Source organism: Dermacentor andersoni, chromosome 8, assembly GCF_023375885.2.
Source record: "Dermacentor andersoni chromosome 8, qqDerAnde1_hic_scaffold, whole genome shotgun sequence".
Lineage (NCBI taxonomy): Eukaryota > Metazoa > Arthropoda > Arachnida > Ixodida > Ixodidae > Dermacentor > Dermacentor andersoni.
This window is the reverse complement of record NC_092821.1, coordinates 143,237,484-143,260,709: the sequence shown is the minus strand read 5'-3', so window position 1 is coordinate 143,260,709 and position 23,226 is coordinate 143,237,484. Positions and strand designations below refer to the sequence as shown.

The following is a 23,226-nucleotide window of genomic DNA, read 5'->3' as shown; positions in this document are numbered from 1 at the left end:
CAGTGACGGTTTGTCAGACGTTCTCCTTTTAAGTGGAGCACTGAAGAAAGTCTTGGCTGTGTACTTCACCGACAAATTTTTTTATAAATATTCACTTATAAGTAGTAAGTGAATGCGAATATTTCTATTTCTCTTTTCGTAGCTTCTCGTTTGCAAACACTTCCTTAGACTTTCTCAAAATATAAAATTTCATAAGAGAAAGAAATAAGTGTGCGCACAACAATAGTGATTGTCAATGGGGGCGAATAGCCGAGTGATTCTAGCGAGGTATTTGCTTTAATTAGAAGTTGATGAGTGCAGTCATTCATGAGCACTCCACCGAAGCATTGAAGTGTTCGGACACTCCGAGTGGTCATGGTGCAGTGCACGCCTCACAGAGCTGTACTAGTTAGGTTGAGCATCACAACTGTCGTGTGAGAGCATATGGCCTTTGCATCGGCACCTTTTGGCGGCAAAGGTTTGACCACCGGCCATAAGCAACCGACCACCGCAAATACGGGTAAAAGGGCCAGAGAAGCTATTCACATATAAGAAAAAGATCACTTGCGCTGGTTGGATTCTTCTTGCCCTTCTTTGATGTTGATGTCACATAATTTGTCATTTATCTTTTATTTTTTCATACACCCATGAACGTTCTATAAAAACAGTTTTTAGAAAAGAGTGCAATAAAATGCAGTTCGCAGAACTCGTAGGTCAGTGGAGCTTGCCATACGAGCATCATAAAAGCAGGTGGAGGTGTACTGACAGTCTCCTTGATCTCAGAAGTTGCAGTAACTTAAAGAACAAAAGGAACACTCCACAGGCATCTGTGATCCTTAGAGTGCTCTATGCTAACATGTGAACCCTCACCTCTACATTTCACTTGCTGCGTCGTTCCTTCCTTGTGGACGCCACTGAATGTTCACGTGGTGGTATTCTTGAGCTACCCAAGTTTTGTTTTTTGTTTTTCATAACGCCACTGCATGTACACACGAGTTTCTATGGCAGATGCGTATTGTAGTTTTGAACAAAGTAGGATTTTGTAGAGTGTTCGTTTTACAGACGTCGGAACAGTAGAAAAATTACAATGAAGATATCCTAACATGTGATTAGCATTAACATGCATATCCCATGACATATCATTATTTATGGGAAGGCTAAGGTATTTGTGAGCGTTAAGGTATGTCGCCAACTTTGAAAACGATGTTTTTGTTAAAAAACAGTGAAATAATTTTTTTAAATTTTAACAACCTACAGACATTCAGAATTGTGCTGCTGCAAAAATTATGCTTTTATCTGTTTCTGTTCAAAAGTTATGATGTTTATACAAGTACTGGCAGACCTCTCTGATACCCAAACTGACATTTTGTAAATATGAAACCTACATTTCAATCATTAAACCAAACTTATGTTTGTGCTCGAATATGCAGCATACATTTAGATAAGTTTATGGCGACGTATATTAAAGGTTGATAGAATTGAGCAATGGTGATCGCAATCATTTCTTTCAAATCGAACAAATTTTCAAGCGGGGGCGCACGACCTGACATCGTATTTACACCGCAGCGACGCGTTGTACCGGAATTCAAAGTTATTGTTTCGTCACTTCGTTGTCCTAGATTGTTTTCCTACAGAATATAGCAAGTCATGGCTAAGTTCCGAGTGAAGCAAAGGGCGAAACGCCAGTTCTGCGGCAATCGGCACACGATGAACTACTCGTCGAAGTGTGACGTGAATATGGCTGTTTCCGCAAATGAAATGAAACTGGGCCAGTTGCAGGAAGACTGTGAAGTGCCACCAGAAGGTGTGTTACAAGGGCACAGGATTATAGATGCCGAAATTCTTTCCTCAGTTTTGGCATCCCTGGCGTGCCCGAAATGCAAAAACATTTCACTGAAGCTTGAGGAGCGTTCACGCCAAGGGGTATGTCTTGTGTACGCCGTGGTATGTAGTGCATGTGCCCACTAACATTTGTTTTCCTCATCAAATCAAAAGAAGCAAGTGCAGCTGAAAACAACGTTCCGCTTGTCTACGCTATGCGCCAGTTGGGGAAAGGACGTACTGGTGCACTGACATTTTCGAAGGTTATGAATATGCCACTGCCACTTTGTCATTCCGCCTACACTCTAAAAATTTTCACACCCTTATGGGTGTAATGCGGGTGTATCTATCTTTTCACCCTTGTAAACACCCTTGAAACACCCTTTTTGAACGGAAAAGGGTGTTCAACAAGAAAACACCCGTGAAACACCCCAGTCTTTCTAATTTACACCCTAATTATAAGGGAGTAAGGGAACAAGCTTACAGTATATGATAAATGAACATTGCCAGTTAACGCGTTGATATTGGCTATACATGAAACGCGCGCTGCCTGCGCTTGAATCAGGTAGCTGGAATGATTAAATCGGGGCATCTAGGCAGCAGCGTACAGACTCCGAACAGCGGTCAAAAATGAAGTTTCCCACGAATGTTGATATCGAATGGATGACACTAACGCGCAGACTTTGCATAGCCAGATATCTGCAAAAGGCTTCATATGATCAATGGCAAAATATTTACAATGATATCACTGAGTACTTAAAGGTGTGCAACCAGTTAGACTGGGAACGGTTAGGAGTGAGGGCTAACGGTAAATAGCTCACCGACGTACGGTTTGTACATGACATTGGCATACTGAGCAACGCTGCAGACTATTTGCAACAAACGCTTGAGGACCTTGGCGAAGAAAGTGTAAGAGTCTGATTGAAAGTTAGTATGCAGAAGAGAAAAGTAATGTTCCGCAGCCTGGCGAGAGAACCTGCGCAGAAATACGGTTATTGAGGTTAATTACTCGCAGGGGCCTCTGATCAAGGAAATTAACAAAAATAAGAATTAGCTGGAGAGCTTACGGCAGGCATTACTAAATCATGACAAGGGAGCTTACTGCTAATCATTGCTTTCTACCGTTACTAACGTATGGGGCCGAAACTTGGAAGTTACCAAAGAAGCTTGGGAATTCGTTGAGGACCGCGCAACGAGCGATGGAATGAAAAATATTAGTCATGACGATAATAGACTGTAAGACAGCGATGTGAATTAGAGAGCGAGCGGGGATAGCTGATATTCTGGTTGACATAAAGATGAAGAAGTCGTGCTGGGCAGACATTGCAATGCGTAAGAGAGAGAACTGCTGGTCTACTGGAGTTGCAGAATGGGTGCTAAGGGAAGGGAAGCACAGTCGAGGACGGCAGAGAATAATGTGGACATGATGGAATTAGGAAACTTGAAGACACGTGGAACTAGTTAGCACAAGACAGGGGTATTGGTGATCGCTGGAGAAACTTTCCTCCTGCGATGGACATTAAAATAAGCTGATGATGATGTGACGACATCCATGCCAGCTTCGCGGCTTGTCATTCATATTATGTCATGCATGCGTGTCATGCACATTCTGACAGCTCGATTTGCGTCGATCGCGGGGGTCGATCGCAATACTGTGAAAGGCAAAACTAGCTTTTATTGGGCGAACCTGTGCCCACAAAACAGGCTACACTTAAAGCACAACGAGAGCGGCGAACACAGTCGGCGATCGTCGAAAATCTGATCTGCGGGTCCAGCGCGTCAGCTTTTATACAGCAGTCATCGAATGCTCCAGACTAATCGTTGGGACCCGCGTGCCTTCCACAAAGTTCTACACCATTCGCGTCACGCGATGAAATCAGATAACACAAGGTTCGGCGACAACATACAGCGGATAGAAGCATCGATAACTTTCCAGAAACTTCGGATACATGCAGGCGCGTCCCGCGCTGTGCGATAAGATTTGTTAATGCGCGAAACGTGGTCGCCCGATAAATATAAGTACACGTGTCAATACCCCCCTCTTAAAAAGCATCGACCCGATGCTGCAAACAAACGAAAGTAATAAGGAAAAGCACTCGTAGCAAAGAGGACAACAAAATAAGGAAGTTCGTCAGCGTCCGTAAAAGGGTTTAAGGCGCACCACGTGGACCACTTCAGATCGTGCGCGGCGCCGCTGTGAATGCGAAATGCCGTCTGGCACGACCTCATAGTCCAGTGCGCCAATACGTCGGATAACCTTGTAGGGTCCGAAATAGCGTCGCAGTAGCTTCTCACTTAGTCCTCGTCGGCGTATCGGGGTCCATACCCAAACACGGTCGCCGGGCTGGTACTCGACGAAGCGTCGTCGCAGGTTGTACTGTCGGCTGTCGGTACGCTGCTGGTTCTTGATCCGTAAGCGGGCGAGCTGTCGAGCTTCTTCGGCGCGCTGGAGATAGGAAGCGACGTCAAGATTTTCCTCGTCAGTGACGTGCGGCAGCATAGCGTCGAGCGTCGTCGTCGGGTTCCTGCCGCAAACCAGCTTAAATGGCGTGATCTGTGTTGTTTCTTGTACCGCCGTGTTATAAGCGAATGTTACGTACGGCAGGACCGCATCCCACGTCTTGTGCTCGACGTCGACGTACATTGCTAGCATGTCGGCGAGGGTCTTGTTCAGGCGCTCCGTGAGACCATTCGTCTGCGGATGGTAGGCAGTTGTCCTCCTGTGACTTGTCTGGCTGTATTGCAGAATGGCTTGCGTGAGCTCTGCTGTAAAAGCCGTTCCTCTGTCGGTGATGAGGACTTCTGGAGCACCATGTCGCAGCAGGATGTTCTCGACGAAAAATTTCGCCACTTCGGCTGCGCTGCCTTTCGGTAGAGCTTTAGTTTCAGCGAAGCGGGTGAGATAGTCCGTCGCTACGACGATCCACTTATTTCCGGAAGTTGATGTCGGAAACGGTCCCAACAAGTCCATCCCGATCTGCTGAAAAGGTCGGTGAGGAGGCTTGATCGGCTGTAGTAATCCCGCTGGCCTTGTCGGTGGTGTCTTGCGTCGCTGACAGTCTCGGCATGTCTTGACGTAACGGGCGACATCGGCGGTTAGGTGCGGCCAGTAATACTTTTCTTGTATCCTCGATAGCGTTCGGGAGAAACCGAGGTGCCCAGCGGTCGGATCGTCATGTAGGGCGTGCAGTACTTCTGGACGCAGCGCCGACGGAACAACAAGAAGGTAGTTGGCGCGGACTGGTGAGAAGTTCTTCACGAGTAGGTTGTTTTGAAGCGTGAACGAAGATAATCCACGCTTAAATGCCCTAGGGACAACGTCGGTGTGCCCTTCCAAATACTCGACTAGGGCTTTTAGCTCCGGGTCCCCTCGTTGTTGTTCGGTGAAATCTTCCGCGCTTATTATGCCAAGGAAGGCGTCGTCATCCTCGTCATCTTGCGGCGGCGGGTCAATGGGGGCGCGTGATAGGCAATCGGCATCTGAGTGTTTTCGTCCGGACTTGTATGTTACAGTGATGTCATATTCTTGTAGTCTGAGGCTCCACCGTGGCGGCCGTCCTGAAGGGTCCTTTAAGTTAGCTAGCCAACACAACGCGTGATGGTCGCTGACCACTTTGAATGGCCTGCCATATAGGTAAGGGCGAAATTTCGCTGTAGCCCAAACGATGGCGAGGCATTCCTTTTGACAACGACCGGCTAGCGTAAGCTATCACGTGTTCATGTCCATCTTTTCTCTGGACTAGGACGGCACCGAGGCCTAGGCTACTGGCGTCAGTGTGAATTTCGGTATCGGCGTGCTCGTCGAAGTGCGCAAGTACGGGCGGCGACTGCATGCGTCGTTTGAGTTCTTGAAATGCGTCGGCCTGCGGCGTTTCCCACTTGAACTCGACATCACATTTGGTTAGATGGGTTAGCGGCTCCGCGATGCGTGAAAAGTCCTTGACAAAGCGCCTGTAGTAGGCACACATGCCAAGGAATCTACACACTGCCTTCTTGTCGATGGGCTGCGGGAACTTTGCGATGGCAGCTGTCTTCTGCGGGTCGGGGCGGACTCCAGATTTGCTGATGACGTGGCCTAAAAATAGAAGCTCCTGGTAAGCGAAGTGGCACTTTTCCGGCTTCAGAGTAAGTGCTGATGACATGATGGCCTCTAGTACTGTTGCAAGCCGCCTAAGGTGATCGTCGAAATTGCCGGCGAAGACAACGACGTCATCCAAGTAAACGAGACAGGTTTGCCACTTCAATCCTGCTAAAACCGTGTCCAAGACGCGCTGGAACGTTGCGGGAGCCGAGCACAGTCCAAATGGCATAACCTTGAACTCGTAGAGGCCGTCCGGGGTGATGAAGGCGGTCTTTTCGCGATCTCTTTCGTCGACTTCTATTTGCCAATAGCCAGACTTGAGGTCCATCGACGAGAAGTATTTAGCGTTGCAGAGCCGATCCAATGAGTCGTCTATCCGTGGGAGGGGGTATACGTCCTTCTTCGTGATCTTGTTCAGACGACGATAATCGATGCAGAAACGTAGCGTTCCGTCCTTTTTCTTCACCAGGACAACAGGGGACGCCCACGGGCTTTTCGACGGCTGGATGATGTCGTCGCGCAGCATTTCGTCGACTTGTTCTCTTATAGCTTCACGTTCTCGCGGCGAAACTCGGTAAGGGCTCTGGCGGAGTGGTCGAGTGCACTCCTCGGTGATTATGCGATGCTTGGCGACTGGTGTTTGTCGAATCCTCGATGATGTCGAAAAGCAGGCTTTGTATCGTCGGAGCAGACTTCTGAGCTGTTGCTGCTTGCCCATGGGGAGACTTGGGTTAATGTCGTAGTTTGGTTCGGGAACCATGGTCGTCGGGGCAGATGCGGCGGAATCCGAGAGGACAAACGCAATACTGGTTTCCAGAATTTCCTCAATGTACCCGATCGTCGTGCCCTTGTTGATGTGCTTGAACTCCTGGCTGAAGTTTGTCAGCAACACTTCAGTTTTCCCTCCATGCAGTCGAGCGATCCCTCTTGCGGCGCAAATTTCACGGTCTAGCAATAGACGTTGGTCGCCTTCGATGACGCCTTCTACGTCAGCGGGTGTTTCTGTGCCAACCGAAATAACAATGCTGGAGCGAGGCGGGATGCTCACTTGATCTTCGAGCACACTCAAGGCGTGGCGACTACGAGGGCTCTCCGGCGGTGTCGCTTTATCTTCCGACAGCGTTATAGACTTCGACTGCAGGTCGATGATTGCGCCGTGTTGGTTCAGGAAGTCCATACCGGGAATGACGTCTCGTGAACACTGTTGGAGGATAACGAAGGTGGCAGGGTAAGTCCGGTTATGAATGGTTATTCTTGCCGTGCATATTCCAGTCGGCGTGATGAGGTGTCCTCCAGCGGTCCGAATTTGGGGGCCCTCCCATGCAGTCTTAACCTTCCTCAACTGGGCGGCGATGTGCCCACTCATTACGGAGTAATCGGCCCCTGTGTCGACTAAGGCAGTGACTGCGTGGCCGTCGAGAAGTACGTCGAGGTCGGTGGTTCTTCGTCTGGCGTTGCAGTTGGGTCTTGGCGTCGGATCACGGCTGCGTCGTGTTGAACTGAAGCTGGAACGTGGCGTCGTCAAGCCATCTTTCGTCGGTGTAGTCTTGGCTTCCTGACTTCGTTGGGACGGCGGCGTGTCGTCATTAGGTCGTCGAGATGGTTTCTTTGTCGTCTTCGTCGGCGGCGGAGGATCTTCGTCAGTTCGACGAACAGCAACCGCACCTCCATCAGTTGCTGCTTTTAGTTTTCCGGATATGGGCTCGCAGACCGGCCCCGGGCTGGGCCAGTGTATGGTCGGCGCTGCGGCGACAGGTAACGGCCTGGTGACGGCGAACGGGACGGTCGTCGAGGGCTCCACTGAGTGGCGGCGAGGTAGTCGGCGATATCGCGAGGTCGTTCGCCGATCTGTGGTCGCGGCGCGTTCACGGCGAACCCTCGGAGTCCCATCTCCCGGTATGGGCATCGGCGGTAGATGTGCCCGGCTTCTCCGCAGTGATAGCAAAGCGGGCGATGGTCAGGGGCGCGCCAAACGTCAGTCTTCCTTGGAATGCCGCGTGGGGTGACGGATTGGCGTGCTGGCGGCGGGGTTGGTGGTGGACGACGGAACTGTGGCGTCCCTGGGCCCTGCCGTGGGCGCGGAGGGGGAACGTGACGGCGGGCTACAGCGGCGTATGTCATCGCTTGCGGCTGAGGCTGCGGCGATTCAGGGGCTACTCCGAGTTGTTGTTGGAGCTCCTCACGTACGGCGTCGGCAATCGAAGCCACTTGAGGCTGCGGTGACGGGAACAGCTTTTGTAGTTCCTCCCGCAACGACCGCTCGGATAGTCTCGCGCAGGTCGTCGGTGGCCAGTGACTGAATTCCTGTGTAGTTGGTAGAGTTCGTGCGGCGGTTGAATTGCCGGTTCCGCATTTCGAGTGTCTTCTCGATGCTGGTGGCCTCGTGAAGAAACTCTTCTACGGTCTTCGGTGGACTTCGTATCATTGCGCCGAAAAGTTCTTCCTTCACGCCACGCATGAGAAGGCGGACTTTCTTCTCTTCGGGCATATGCGGGTCGGCGTGGCGGAACAGGCGGTTCATTTCTTCCGTGAATATGGCGACGTTCTCGTTAGGTAGCTGCACTCGGGCGTCCAGCATAGCTTCGGCCCTTTCCTTGCGCACGACGCTTGTAAAGGTGCGCAGGAAGCCGGTACGGAACAGGTCCCATGTTGTCAATGTCGACTCCCTGTTCTCGAACCACGTTCTGGCGGCGTCTTCTAGGGCGAAGTATACATGCCGCAACTTGTCGTAGTCCCAGTTGTTGAAAGTCGCGATTCGCTCGTACGTCTCCAGCCAGGATTCCGGGTCTTCAGCTGCTGCTCCATGGAAGGTCGGTGGGTCCCGAGGTTGTTGCAGGACAACGGGGGTCGCTGGGGCAGCCATTGGGGTTGTCTTGGCCACGATCTTCTTGGTCTTCTCAGGTAGAAGTCCGTGTTCCGGGGGCAGCTGTTGTAGACGACGGCTTACTCGATGGTCCGTGACTACGTTGGTGCTCTCTTTATGGTCCGGGCTTGGATCACGGCTTGTCGGGGGCGTCCGGTACATGGACCAAAAGCACCTCCACCAGATGTCACGTGGTCGTGACGGCAAAGAACACAGTAGCAATACTGTGGAAGGCAAAACTAGCTTTTATTGGGCGAACCTGTGCCCACAAAACAGGCTACACTTAAAGCACAACGAGAGCGGCGAACACAGTCGGCGATCGTCGAAAATCTGATCTGCGGGTCCAGCGCGTCAGCTTTTATACAGAAGTCATCGAATGTTCCAGACTAATCGTTGGGACCCGCGTGCCTTCCACAAAGTTCTACACCATTCGCGTCACGCGATGAAATCAGATAACACAAGGTTCGGCGACAACATACAGCGGATAGAAGCATCGATAACTTTCCAGAAACTTCGGATACATGCAGGCGCGTCCCGCGCTGGGCGATAAGATTTCTTAATCGGCGAAACGTGGTCGCCCGATAAATATAAGTACACGTGTCAATACCAAACGACACAGTAAAAAATGCAAACAAAGAACTGACCTTAGCTATACTGTTTGGGGAAAAGAAATAAAAAATTAGACAGCCGCAACACACGCCACTAAAGCCACCACCGCTGGCATAACGCGGAACCAACAGTTGGCAACATTCATTCGCGCTTCATTGTCCGCTTCGTCTCCACAACGAGAGCCGCCATCCCTTCGCCCCTGCCGTTTTGTCATAGTTTTGTTTTCTGCAAGTCCGTGCACGCAGCTCATCGGTAGATGCACGGGTGCACGGCGTCGCATTGCGACCTGCGCCATTTTCTCGTGTTCGCGCAATCGGTGTGCGACATGTCGGATGTGAAATATTTGATAGAAGTGCCTCACGTCTAAGTCAAGCCGCCGTACGGGTGTATGGCTGTGTGCCCCGTTCTCGGAAGCGTCTACGGGCTTGCGGCATGCGGATTTCAGGTACGTGCAAATGCGTTTCGCCCTCCTGTTGAGCTCCGGAGCAATGCGTGCAATATTTCATGTGAAAGATGCAGTGCCCCTCATCATGGTGTGAATTTAGAGCGGCAAACGAGAACTGTGGCACTTAGCACACACCGCGGCTGCTAAGTCAGCGTGGAAATTGTTTTACGTTACCGTAATATGTTGCTGTCAGTCTAATCTGCGGCTTGTGGGCAGCTAGCCCATTGACTTTTGCTTGTGGCAGCGATAGGTATGTAAATGGAAGCGGTAATAATTATCGAGAGCAGACAGTTTCGCTCGATGTTTGGTCGTGTTCATGGCGTTATGAAGGCTAGAAAACTGGCCTGATCGTGCTTAGTTCTAACTTCAAGAGGCGTAACGTTGGCGCTGTATGTGCTTGTTTTCCGTGCCGCGAGTACCACTTTCATGCTTTTGTTGCATGAGAGTGGTAGCTACTACATGCCGCCTGGGCAGAATACAATAAAAGCAATTTCCTCACTTTCATACGTATGCCATGTGACGTAACAAAATTTCCAGCGTTTTATTCGGAGCGTAAATATCCAGTATAGTTTAGTAGGAAACTCAAATTCTATCTTAGCTTAGTAGGCGTGAAACAAGTGAAACTCGCATTCCTTTTTGAATTTTTCGCCCAAACAGCACCGCCCGCAGATGCGTCATCGGGTATTTGACAGTAGCTTCGCTACGTGAGTTGTTTTATGCGCAAATATTGCCCGGTTAAATATCCTGTTAATTTATGCCGACGCTCGTTCATCTTAAGTTTAAGCGATTACTATCCCGAGTACCGGACGATGCCAAACTTGTCGTGAGGTGTAGCAAACGCGGGAAATTCAAAGTGGCGTGGCTGCAAGTTCCTGTTTTTACGTATCTTGCATTCAAAGCCAACAGACACAGTATCACTGATTTATTTCCATTTCTGCTGTACTTGATCAATCCAATCTGACAACTGTATTTGCTCTTTAATGTTCTCCATTTACTGCCAGAAAAAGCTTGAATTTTTTTTTTCAGTATCCAAGTGACGAAATATTTCACTGACGGCCGTGTGTGAAACACGCAAAATGACAAAACTGATAGCAAAATGATGAGATGTTTCTTTTATAGAGTTTGGACTCGACTTTTGGTGAGGATGTCGATCGACCTTGGGCCTGGTGATAGCACACCCGACATGGCCAAAGTGCAGCGTATCAGTTGAGTGCCCCCGAATGGACCATCAACATCGGAAAATGAAGCAGAGCCAGGTAGGGGCAATTTTTTACTTTGGAACAGAATGCTGACAGCTGCCTTTTTATTTAAGAACTAAATAACGTATTTACAAACCAATCCTTTCTCTTTGTGCAACCTACACAGAATTGTTTTTTGCTTGTTATACAGATCTTCTGAAAGCAGTTCTTCTGAACCATTTTTGCATGCACAAATAAATAAAGAGGAGTGCACTTTCTGAAGAAATTGATGCACTGAAATGTGCGTTCGACACACACCGAGATGCAAAATAACCAACAACTTTAAAGCCGTAAAAAAGAAAACAGGTTTGAAAAATGTTCTAACATCCTAACCCGCCTTGGCATACGGAACTAAATATAACAACAGAGGTGCATGCAGAGAAGTGTTTGTAATTGTTTGCAAGATATAGACATTGTCTAAGAAATTGTTTTTATTTACTCGGAGTTTCTTGGTGTCATGGCGGTGCAGTAAAAGCTCAAGATGATGTCCTGCTCCCAATAAAGCACCTTTAGATTTTAAAGTTAAATTAAGGGCTTTTACATTCCAAAGTCACAGCCTGAAGTTTTGGAAACCTGGCCTTCTTTAATGTACACCTGAATCTAAGTGCCCATAAGCGTTATTGCATTTTACCCCCATTGGAGGGTAGCTGCCATGGCCTAGATTGAAGCTGTGACCAGCATAACTGAGCAGCATGGCATCATAGGAACTGGACTATAACACCAGGTCAGGATGGGAAATACTACTTAGAACTACCAACTTCTTGGCTCACAAGCACTTTACACTAAGTTAAAGGAGTATGGAGTACTGACAGCGACCGCTTATGTACCAATTTCTTTTTAGACTGTAGACTCCATTATTATAGTGCGAAGCTTCAAGTAGTCAAAACCAGCCTAAATTACAGAACCAGCTCAAAACACGCATCATGTATAGCTGAATTTGGACATGAAAATGGAGTCAATTCTTGTCGCCAAAAATGGAGGTGGCAGTCACACTATTTCATGCGTTTTGCCTAAAACATAGTCAATAATAATTATTCAATTTCTAAAATATTCTTTTCAAAAAGTTTTTTTCAAGCATGAAAGGAGGAGCCAGATGGTGTTCAGGTGCACGAGTGGCTAGTTGCACGGCACTTCTTGCATGCATTCACAGGCTTATTTCAAGCTTGAAAAAAAATTTGTATCGCACCTATTGAGCAGTAGAAATCTGGATTGGGAATTTTGCAGGATGCTCTACAATTTTCGCACTGACACTTTTGCTTTGAATATATTTGAGCAGTTAAATAATCGTTAATTACTAATTACCTAATTAGGAAAAACGCGAAAATTGGTTTCACTTGCTCAAAACGAATGCAAATGACATTACCTTGGTTCTTCTGTCCAGCTACGTGGCACTTGTACATATTCAAAGCTTGCACAAGTCACACAGACCACCTGATACTTACAAGGCATATATAGAAGCGGCTAAGTTGTGTGAGCCAGCCATGTCTAGCGAATCATGAGAAAGAGCCATGTTTCTTTGACTTAAGGGCTTGTTAAGATTTACATGCTAGACACCTTGTAGCAGTGTGTTCTAGGCCTGTTCGTAGTTTAGCTGCTACATAAACAATATTTCTCCACATGTAAGCTCATATGCATCTTTCAAGTATATTGCCTAGTGTGTCCAAAATAAACCATCCTCGCGCTTCCTTCATTATGTCTTCATCTGTTGCTGTGCTAAATTTTTAACATGCAACTGCACAAATTTTTATCTAGTTTTCATATTTCCTTTTTCCTTTTCATATTTATCTCTGAACAAGTTGCTTTCTTTAAGCCCTGTTGCACACAGCAGTATACAGCATTTCTGTCTAAAGTGGGATTTTTTTTCAGATTGACATTAATACACCTTGCTTGGGCAATCTAAGGCATTCTACATAACACGGCCCTGCAATAATGTTTTATATTGCATTCCAGCATCATCCAAAAGCTGTTTACTTACCAGATGAGAATATGTATAAGTGTTGGAAGTAACAACTGGAAGAAGCTAGCAGACGATGAGGCCAAGGAAAGCATACAGGAACATGTTTTAAGTTTTTTATATGAAGTATAGAAATGATAAATTCAAGGGAAATGAAAGTGGATGAAAAGACATCCACCTGTGGGTAGGGAACGGACCCATAACGTTCACATTATGCATGTGATATACTAACCACTGTGGTACTACGGCCGCGTTCGAGCGTCGACAATCTGAGGGGCCATTGTGGATGGTTGAATCCTGCCTTGATAGCACAGTGGTTAGTGCATCGCATGCCTAATGCAAAGGCTGTAGGTTCGTTCTCCTCCCGTGGCTGGTTGTTTTTTTTTTTTTTGACAATTTTAATTTCCCTTTATCATTTCTACATTTAAATAGAAAATTACAAATAAGTTTCCACGGGCCTTCCCTGGCATCTTGCAGCTGTGATTTAAAAAAAAATTTGACCCTCAGTATCCTTTCTTCCCGTTTGCAACAACAGGAGCTTCATTTTAAAAGTAATGAATTCACCTTGTACAGCATCTCAATGTGGTCTCAAATCTTATCACAGCATGTGTATTACTAAGTGAAGTTTTTGTTAAGATGATGGTATAGCATGGGACCTAATTAGTAGCCTTTGTGTACAGAGATATGATTAGTCTAATAAATAGGAGGATTTTAAGAAGCACTTCTAACACCTCCTGAACTAGTTGAGAAAGTGCAGGTTAATCGAGTGGAGATTATATAGTAAACGAAGTTGAGTGATTCTGCATTACATTCACAAAATATACTTCATGATACCTTTCCATTTATTTCTTCAGTTATTAAGAATCCCTTTTGCATTGTTAGACAAAACTACAGAATGCCAACATATTTTCTAGCATTCACTGGTAGCAAACATGTCAAAACTTGTTCTAGTTTCTGGATTGCCGCTTTACCCGTAAACCCCCAAGTTAATTCCGGAAAAATGTACCAAATTTTCCACATTTTTTATGTACTCATTTTTTCGGTGTCATTCTCATTCTAAAATATATTACTTCATTGGTCTCTAGTTAGAAATAACACAAAAATAAAAGCTGCTCTTGAGGGCACCTTTCCCTCAATGCCGACTGTAACTCATCTTTGACAGTCAGAGCTGCATAACATTGGGCAGAGAAAATGCGTCTCGTCATTGGCGATATTGGTACTACCTCCAGCCACTAGTACAGCTCGGGATCAAGGGTTAAAATTTGCGGCTTCGTTGCTGCCAAATTTTAATTCTGCAGCTGTTACACTTGGGTGTAGCGTGTGTATGTACGTGTGCATGCATCAAAATGACTTCATGCTAGAGCAAAGCAACTGTAGTACAGAGAGGCATCAGTCATCTTCATATATTTGCTTTGTTAAGATGCGCTAAGTTTATTTTTTGCAGTATAGACTTAACGCTCTTTGGCCAAAGATGCCCTTGTGCTACTAAAACCTATCAATTAATTAGCTTCTTGCAGTAGCAGGTGCTTATTCTTTTTTTCGGGATCAGTGTGCCAGCTTTAATTTGTTTTTCTTGAACTGTGCAATTCCCTTTCACAGGACGGCATGTCATCTGAGGTGTTCCTTTTTTAATCAAGAATGTTGAGGCTGTCTTTGTGAAACTCGATTTCTTGCCTCAAACGAGCTTGTACAAACTGACCAAGCTGATAATTCTACCTGCTTATATATGAAATATGTTGCGGTTATGAGCCCTCATAATTAATGACACATAGTACAAAAATTTATGTGTTAAAACAGTTTCATGAAATGTTCCATGTTCTTTTGCGTTCGTGTTCACTTCTCTGCTCTTGTGTCCTGTCTGCGCGCCTCACCTCTTTTTTTTTACATATTGAATATCGTCTAAACTTAACCATGCTTTTTTTACCACAATGCAGGGAGAAAAAGTTCCGGTAACACCATGCATTCAGTATGGTGGCCCAGACGTGTATGCAAGCAACCTCCTTCATGTTGACCAAGAACTACTCTTCAGTGTCTCGCAGACTTCCATGCAAAGCCCTCAACATTCTCGTCTCAGTGGAATGGCTGATCATCTATCAGCGTGTCCATCACCAAGACTGCCAGTTGTAAAGCTTCTGAACCCGTTTAAGAAAGCTTAGTGATTTTTTCATTTAGTTTTCACGGTTGCCTGTAGAATCTTACCATTTCTTATTTTTCTAACATTTTTACCTGGCACAATGCGGTGCAATAACTTTAAATCAGTGTAATATATTTAGGTGATGCTCACTCTAATGCCTATCTGGTTTTGTTAGTGTTTAAGAAATTTGAATGTCTGATGAGGTAACAGCATGTGAATTTGTCATCGTGGCTCGTTTCAATGAGCTGCTAGGAAATAAGACGCAAAACTTATCACACGCCAGTTGTAGCATTTTTGTTTTCATGACAATATGCACGTTTCAAAAGATGGAAAGTGGGGAAGAAAGCCTCAAGAACATAATCATCCCAGGATTGTCATGTCCTTACAGCTCTGCAATGACTAATGCATCATACATCTTGGGAGCACATTGGTCGCAATGCCTACAGGTATATTTGATAAGAGAATACCTTGCACCCAGATTTGCCACACAGCTGATGGCTGATGGCTTTTTTTATCAACTTTTATCAAGTTTATCAACTTTTAGGCTTTATCAACTGGCAAGGTGAAAAAAACAATGCTGTGCCACCAGTGTGGCTGCACACTCTGAGATGCAAGCTATCTTGAACCAGGTGTTCGGTAGACAGTACCTGTGCAGCCAAAACATGGTGTTTGAGCCCTATAGGCAACTGCGTCCACAACTGCCCACAAGTGTGCTTTCACAACAGAAAGTTTAGAACAAGCAGCATTTTTACCGGTGTTCAAAACATTAGTGCAAGTCATTCTTTCACCAAGGCTGGTAATCATGCATAGGTAATGAGAACAGGGCATTTGTGACACACAAGGGGTCATGTATCAAATTTAATTAGATCAGTAATCTATGAGATGGAATTATAAAAAGTATACCTTTTGTTCCTCAGTGGTCTCTTGGAGAGATCACCATTTCCGGCAGTATAGTTTTGACTTTTTATGTCTAGATTTGGTGTGCATATTGCAACTATAACAGTCAGTGCTCTGTCCTGCTCAGTTTTTATGCTGTCTCTGTGATATTTGCAATATTTTGCAGTTCAGCTGAGCGAAGTATATATCTTTACTATTACTAGTTTTCATGTTCAACTCTTGCAGTGCTCACTAGTTATTACTAGCCATGTTTTGTTCACATATGGATTGTTGCGTGAAGTGACACGGACACAGACTACAAGCAGACAGGATGAGCGCTAACTCTCAACTAAATTTTTATTGAAACGAGGAACATATATATATATAGGTGATTGCAAAAAACCACAGCATAAGAACATGACAAGGTATGAAGACATCAGTTAAACATATCAGGAAGTAGGGAAGTCAAAAAAGGACACAACAAAAAGACAGTACTTCAGATTAAGACGTGTTGTGAAGATGCTGAAATTCGCATTCTAACGGAGACAAAAGTGCCTGGCTAATGCAAGTCTCCTAATCTTTTAATGTGGAATGCCTCGATTATTTCCCGTGTGGTTTGTCATTTGTCTCGAAAGAATTTTGTGTCTTCCAACAAAGGTTTACAACCGCAATTGGAACAATGTGACGCTATATGTGAAGTATTAGGGTTGTAAAGTGAATGTTTGTGTTCTTTTAGTCTAATATTAATGCACCTGCCGCTCTGTCCAATGTAAGTCTTCCCGCATTTGAGAGGAATATGATAAACTATACCAGCGTTACAAGGCACAAAAAGGGGCACATGTCTAACACCGCGATCATCTTTTCTTTTTTTGCCACCCTGTTCAAGTTTCCTATTTATCATAGGGCACATGATAGACAACTTGCGGGGCCGAAAAAACTTTATCCACGTCATAGCTATTGGCCACATTACCTAAACCATGGTATAATCTATGTACATAGGGCGTCACAGCAAACCTTATTTTTGAGTTTTTCTTGTTTCTTAGCAGGGCCTTTTACCCATGTTAAAAGCTTTTCGCAGGTTAGTGATCATAAATGCACAGGATAACTAGGCTTCTCGAGCCTATCTATTTGTTGTGAAAAACTTTGCGTGGACATGACTTAGTAATGGCAAACTTAAGTGCTGAGTAAGCTAGTCATGTCCACACAACATAAAACAAAGTTTTTCGCAACAAATAGGCTCGAGAAGGCTAGTTATCCTGTGCATTTATTATCACTAACCTGCGAAAAGCTTTTAAAATGGATAAAAAGCCCCGCTAAGAAACAAGAAAAAAAGAAAAAAAAGTTTGCTGTGGTGCCCTATGTACATAGATTATCCCATGGTTTAGGGAACGTGGCCAATAGATATGACGTGGATAAAGTTTTCTGGGCCCCGCAAGTTGTCTATCATGTGCCCTATGATAAATACGAAACTTGAACAGGGTGGTAAAAAAGAAATGATTGCGGCATTAGACATGTGTCCTTTTTTGTGCCTTGTAACACTGGTATAGTTTATCAGATTCCTCTCAAGTGCGGGAAGACTTACATTGGACGGAGCGGCAGGTGCATTAATATTCGACCCAAAGAACACAAACATTTACTTAACAATCCTAATGCTTCACATCTAGCGTTCTAGCGTCACATCGTTTCAATTGCCGTTGTAAACCTTTGTTTTAAGACACGAAAATTCTTTCAAGATACAAATGCCAAACCACACAGGAAATAATCGAGGCATTCCACATTAAATGATTAGGAGAGACTTGCGTTAGCCAGGCATCTTCGTCTCTGTTAGAATGCGAATTTCAGTATTTTCACAACACGTGTGCTAATCTAAAGTAGTGTCTTTTTGTTTTTACTTTTTTTGGCTTCCCTACTTCCTGATATGTTTAACGGATGTCTTCATACCTTGTCATGTTCTTATGCTGCGGTTCTTTTGCAATCACCCATATTTATGTGTTCTTCGTTTCAATAAAAATTTAGTTGAGAGTTAGCGCTCATGCTGTCTGCTTCTAATCTGTGTCCGTGTCACTTCGCGCTACAATCCAAGATGATGTTACCGTACCAACTCGCCCAACTTCCTATCCTTGTGTTCACATAGACACACTCAGACTTGTTCTTTCTTATGTGGCGGGTTATTTTTGTACTTTGTAATAAGATGCAGTGCTTTTCGAATGAAAATGTGATAGTTCGTTGTGAGGTTATTTAAAAAAAACTTTTCTGCTTAAAATTTAATTGAACAAGCCTGTGCCATTATTCGTTGCTTATGTCTGTGTATTGGTATGGTTTTACTCCTTATGTTCCTGTTTACTTTAAAATGTGCAAACATTATTATGTAACCATTTCTCTTTAATGAAATAATAAATATTTCTCTTCTGACATTTCGTCACAAATTTTACAATGATTTTGTTCAATTAAGTAACCTTAGACTAGCTGATTGTTGTTCTGGTAGCTTAACTTACAATGCCTGTGGGATATTCAGTGCAAGCACATGGTGAAAAATAAACTAAATTACTGGGTATAAGCAGGTCACTGGCAGTAAATGAAGCATACATACATTTCAGGAAATAGTGCATGCTTATATATTGAACAGTATGCACAACTAAACATGCAGTTTTGTTTGTAAATGCTGAAACATTATTCTAAGTTGAAGCGCTTTGTTCCACTTTGTTTGGCTTTCAGTGCTACCTTTAAGTCATATATGTGAAGGTACTAGTAGAAGCATCCCGTGGAGACAAATGCCAACTTTGATGAATAGAGGTATAAAATATGGGCTTAAAACGGCAAAAAACTGATTGACAGGCAAACGTATGCTTCTGTAGTACTGCGCTTGTTACCGTCGCCATCCATGTATTGCTTGCGCTCTATTGCATTAAATATGAGCTACAACAATGAGCTGTGGTGTCTTTCCCGCCTGGTCGAGCTGGTGTTGCTGCGAAAATTTTTGACCAAGAAAAGTGGAGGTTTTTAATTATTTCTGAAATGCATGTAACATCATGCTTTTGGCTGTGTGCTGTTTCCATGGAATGATAAGTACTGGTGCATCAAGGTGCGGGATATCCTGTGTCCTTAGTGCTGCGCGCGTTGTTATTGCGTTCTGCATCCTGCCGGCAGTGTACTATCACTGCAGAGGAAGATTACGAAAAGCATAGGGTGTGTGCATTGCTGCGATCGTGAAACTTACATTTTTTGCCTGAAAGGGTCGCACGTTATATATGCTACCACATGACGGACGAGAAGTGCAATATGACGACGTCTCACAGATTCTGGCTCATACTGAACAAGGTGGTACCATTGCTAAGACGGCAGCATTCACAACAGCTAGTCTGTCCATTAACTACATGGCTGTAGTGAACGCTAAAATACTTGCAGGGACAACACCCTTTTGGAAGGGTGTTGTCCATGCTACACCCATTTGAAAGGGTGGTGTCTGTGTTACGCCCATATAGAAAGGGTGTTGTTTGTTTTACACCCATAGGCAAGGTGACGTCATATTAACACCCTTCCCTTTGTGGGGTGTTAATTTACACCCCTTTGCTTGGGGTGTAGCAATACACCCAGAAAGGGTGTCACCCATGGGACAAGTCATTTACACCCTTAAGGGTGTTAAAATTTTTAGAGTGTATGACAAGGATTCTTCCAAGCTCTGTGATGCCGCGAAAATTGTCGCGTCAAAGTCAGTGATGGATGCTGCTGCAGAAGTGCGCCAGGTTGTCGGCAGTAACGAGTGTGGCGTATCGGGCGACGGCACTTGGCAAAAGCGTGGGCACTCGTTGAATGGTTGCGTCTCTCTGATATCAGTGGACACAGGAAAGGTGATTCACGAGGAAGTAATGTCCAAAAAGTGCAAGGCATGTGAAAATATGAGGAAGTGTTCCACAAGCATTGAGTTCGAAGAATGGAAGGCGAACCACACTGACTACCACGCCAACCATACAGGCAGTGCTGGTAGCATGAAGGTGGTAGAAGGGTAGCGTCTGTTTAAGCGGTCCGAAACGACGCGTGAGAGCATTGATATTTATGGAGACGACGACTCGAAAAGCCATGCGGCTGTCAAACATATATGCGGAATTGACACTGTGCGCAAACTTTAATGCATTGGGCACGTGCAAAAGCGTGTCGGATGCCGACTGAGGAAACTGAAAAAGACAGTACGTGGACTTGGAGGTAAAGGGAATTTGACGGATGTTATGACCGACAGATTGCAAGATTATTGCGTTGTCGCAATCAAAAGGAATCTGGGGAACCTACAAGCTATGAAGGAGGCCACATTTGCAAGTCTCTTTTACTGCAGTTTGACCGATGGAACTCCTAGACATGGCCTCTGTACTATGGGTGAGAAAAGTTGGTGTGCTTACAACGTAGTGAGAGCTCTGGGCACAGAACGCTATAAGCAAAGGGCAGGTTTTTCCAGTGACATCCTGAACGAAGTGAAACCTCTGTATGCATACCTCTGTTCTGATGAACTTTCGACGAAATGTCTCCACGAAAAAACGTGGAATGTGAACAAATGCTTCGATGGGATGCTCTGGCAGCGTGTCCCTAAATATGTCTGTGTCGGCCTGCGACGTCTTTGGATCGAACTATGCGATTGTATTTGTCACTTCAACAATGGAAATAGTGGCACGCTGTACATAATAAGGCAGGCTGGTGTCGATCCTGGCTACTACACCACAGTAGCTTGTCAAAGAGGGGACCCAAGACGCTTGAAGAACGCCAAGCGCCACTTAACGGCGTACAAAAAACAAGCCCCCCCCAAAAAAAACCACGAGCTGCGAAACAATCACACGGTGAACTCATGGCAGTTAAGGAAAGACCCAGCTATGGGACTGGTGACTTTTAGCCTCCCACGATCTTGCAATGATGTATATAACATATTTGGAATACTAATTTTTTTTTTTCAAAACATCATTTTCAGTTCATTTTTCATTTATTAATCAATTGCCCCTGGATGTGGGTTTTATATGAGGGCTGTTCTTCCGCAGGAAGTCATAACTTTAGAGTAAACCAGTATGTTCTGATGAAACTTCTCATCTTCTTTCTGGAACATTACTCTGCACAATAAACTAGGAGAATTGAAAACCATGAATAATTTTTGATGTTATAAGTTTCTACACAAATGCAACCACCTGAAATTACAATTTTTCAGTGTGTTTTGGCTATACCGTACTCAATGACTCTAGTACTCGTTGTATAAGAACATACTCTAGTATTGCGGAGTCTGCATACACAGCTGCTTTGCTGCCGAGCCATTTTTCTTTTGTATCACAGGATCGGTGCTTATGTCTGTTGCCGTGATGGGCATATTGTGTGTAATAGTAATTAAAATGTGACAGGTTCAGTGTGTGCGGTTGAGGCTTTCTCGGAAAACTGTCCTTCTGTTAGGAGGACGAAGTACCATTCTTTATCACTGGTCAATGATTTCACTTCGTTGTCTCTTAAAAATATCACAAGGGGTTGGATCTTTTTCACTCTACCATTCCGGTTTCCTTGAGATTTGGCGAACAAGTAACAGCACTGAGAAAGGCACTTGAATTTGACATCTATTTCTATATGCCTGGACACTGATCTAACGGCGGCGATCTTATTGAGTGGGTGTAGGCAAGGTTCTAGGCATAAGTAGTGGCCTAATTTAAGAATGTTCATGTACTTTTTTGAAAGTACAATATCGGTCAGGTTCAGCACTTTGGTCATGGCCTTCGGTTTCTTTTCCTTGGTGATAGGTTGCACCGGACGTTGCTACGGAGGAATTCCGGCTAATACTGGGTTGCCCTAGACAACACGTGGTATCGAGGGCACTCTCGTTGTCTTCCTTTCATGAAACCGCAAACGGACTTGACGCAGTCTCGCAGCATCCTGGCCTGGCTCATTCATTCGCACTGCAAGATCTTGCCGACCCTTCTCGTGTGGCCAACTGTGCGGCAGGAAATTCCGCACAGAGCCATAACTTCTTCTGGACACGTGCCGTTGTGAAGCGGCCAAGACTTATCCCTTGCACCTCTTGGCATCTTGGACGTCTGACACGTCTTGGCATCTTGGCCATGACACGTGTCCAGAAAAAGCTGTGCCTCTGCGCGGAATTTTCTGCCCCACGGTTGGTCAAACCAGAAAGATTTGCAAGATCTTGCGGCCGGATGGAATGAGCCAGGCCAAGATACTGCGGGACTGCCTCATGTCTGTTTGCGGTTTTATGAACCTGGAGCGTCTATGTAGCACAGTATAGAAACGTCAGGGGTTGAACCTTGATGCTTTTTTTAAGATAAAAAAGCATAAACCTGAGCAACCTTTACACACAACTGTGTCTGAGACAAACACTTGGCAACACGTAGTTTCTGGCTATATTCAGAAAAACTTAACAGTGCTCCAGGTAGAAGACCCATTCAAAGTAAAAAACTCAGAAGTTTTTTTTTTTTCTAGAAGGGGTGTATCCGGCATGCAGAGCCTTCAGCACTGACGTCACAGAGTTATATTACTGCCTTTCTGGAAATCAGCTGATGACGACAATCAAAGATGCATTATGCATAACAACGCGTTTAAGCTCAGGAATGAGGGTGACGTCCCGGTTCAGTCATTTCTCGAACTCTTGGTTCTTTATTTAAATTCCACGTTCATTAAGTGGGATAACAAAGTTAGGATTCAGAAGCAGGAGGTCTGCATTGGCTCTCATGTCGCACCAATTCTTGGCAAGGTGTTTCTCGGCAGTGTTGACCGGGAACTTGAGAGCACCTTGGCATGAACAATGATTAAGTGCTGGAATGTTGACGACTACATAGCAGCTATCCACTCCAAAACAAGTTCGAAAGATATTGGCGTTATTCTCGCAGCCTTTGATAAGGAAGGAATGAGTCTCAGACGTACTCATGAACTGCCTATTAGTAATGAAATTTAATTTTTCGATTTACAGGTAATATTAATCGCACAACGTGTTTGTTGGCAGTAGTAGCTCAGGACAAGAAAACCTATACTATACAACGCGCAGGCGCACTGAAAACTAGTGAAAAGAGGGGATGCTAAGGAATGCCATCAAATCGCTAATCTGAGCTTTTCTAAACAGCTTAATTGTCTAGAAAAGGTCAGTTTTTCAATATCTATTGACGTATCAATATGTGAAGGGCTAGTGAAGAACATAGAAAAAGTGGAAGCACCCCAGAAACAGATCGAAACGGCAAAAATGTTTGCAGTCATCCCTTATG

At 45.1% G+C, this 23,226-nt stretch overlaps 1 pseudogene; it reads left to right on the top strand.

Moving 5' to 3' along the window:
* The first annotated feature begins 1,626 nt into the window (after positions 1 to 1,626).
* On the top strand, positions 1,627 to 21,760 carry LOC140213028 (uncharacterized; annotated as a pseudogene).
* Positions 21,761 to 23,226: the final 1,466 nt, after the last annotated feature.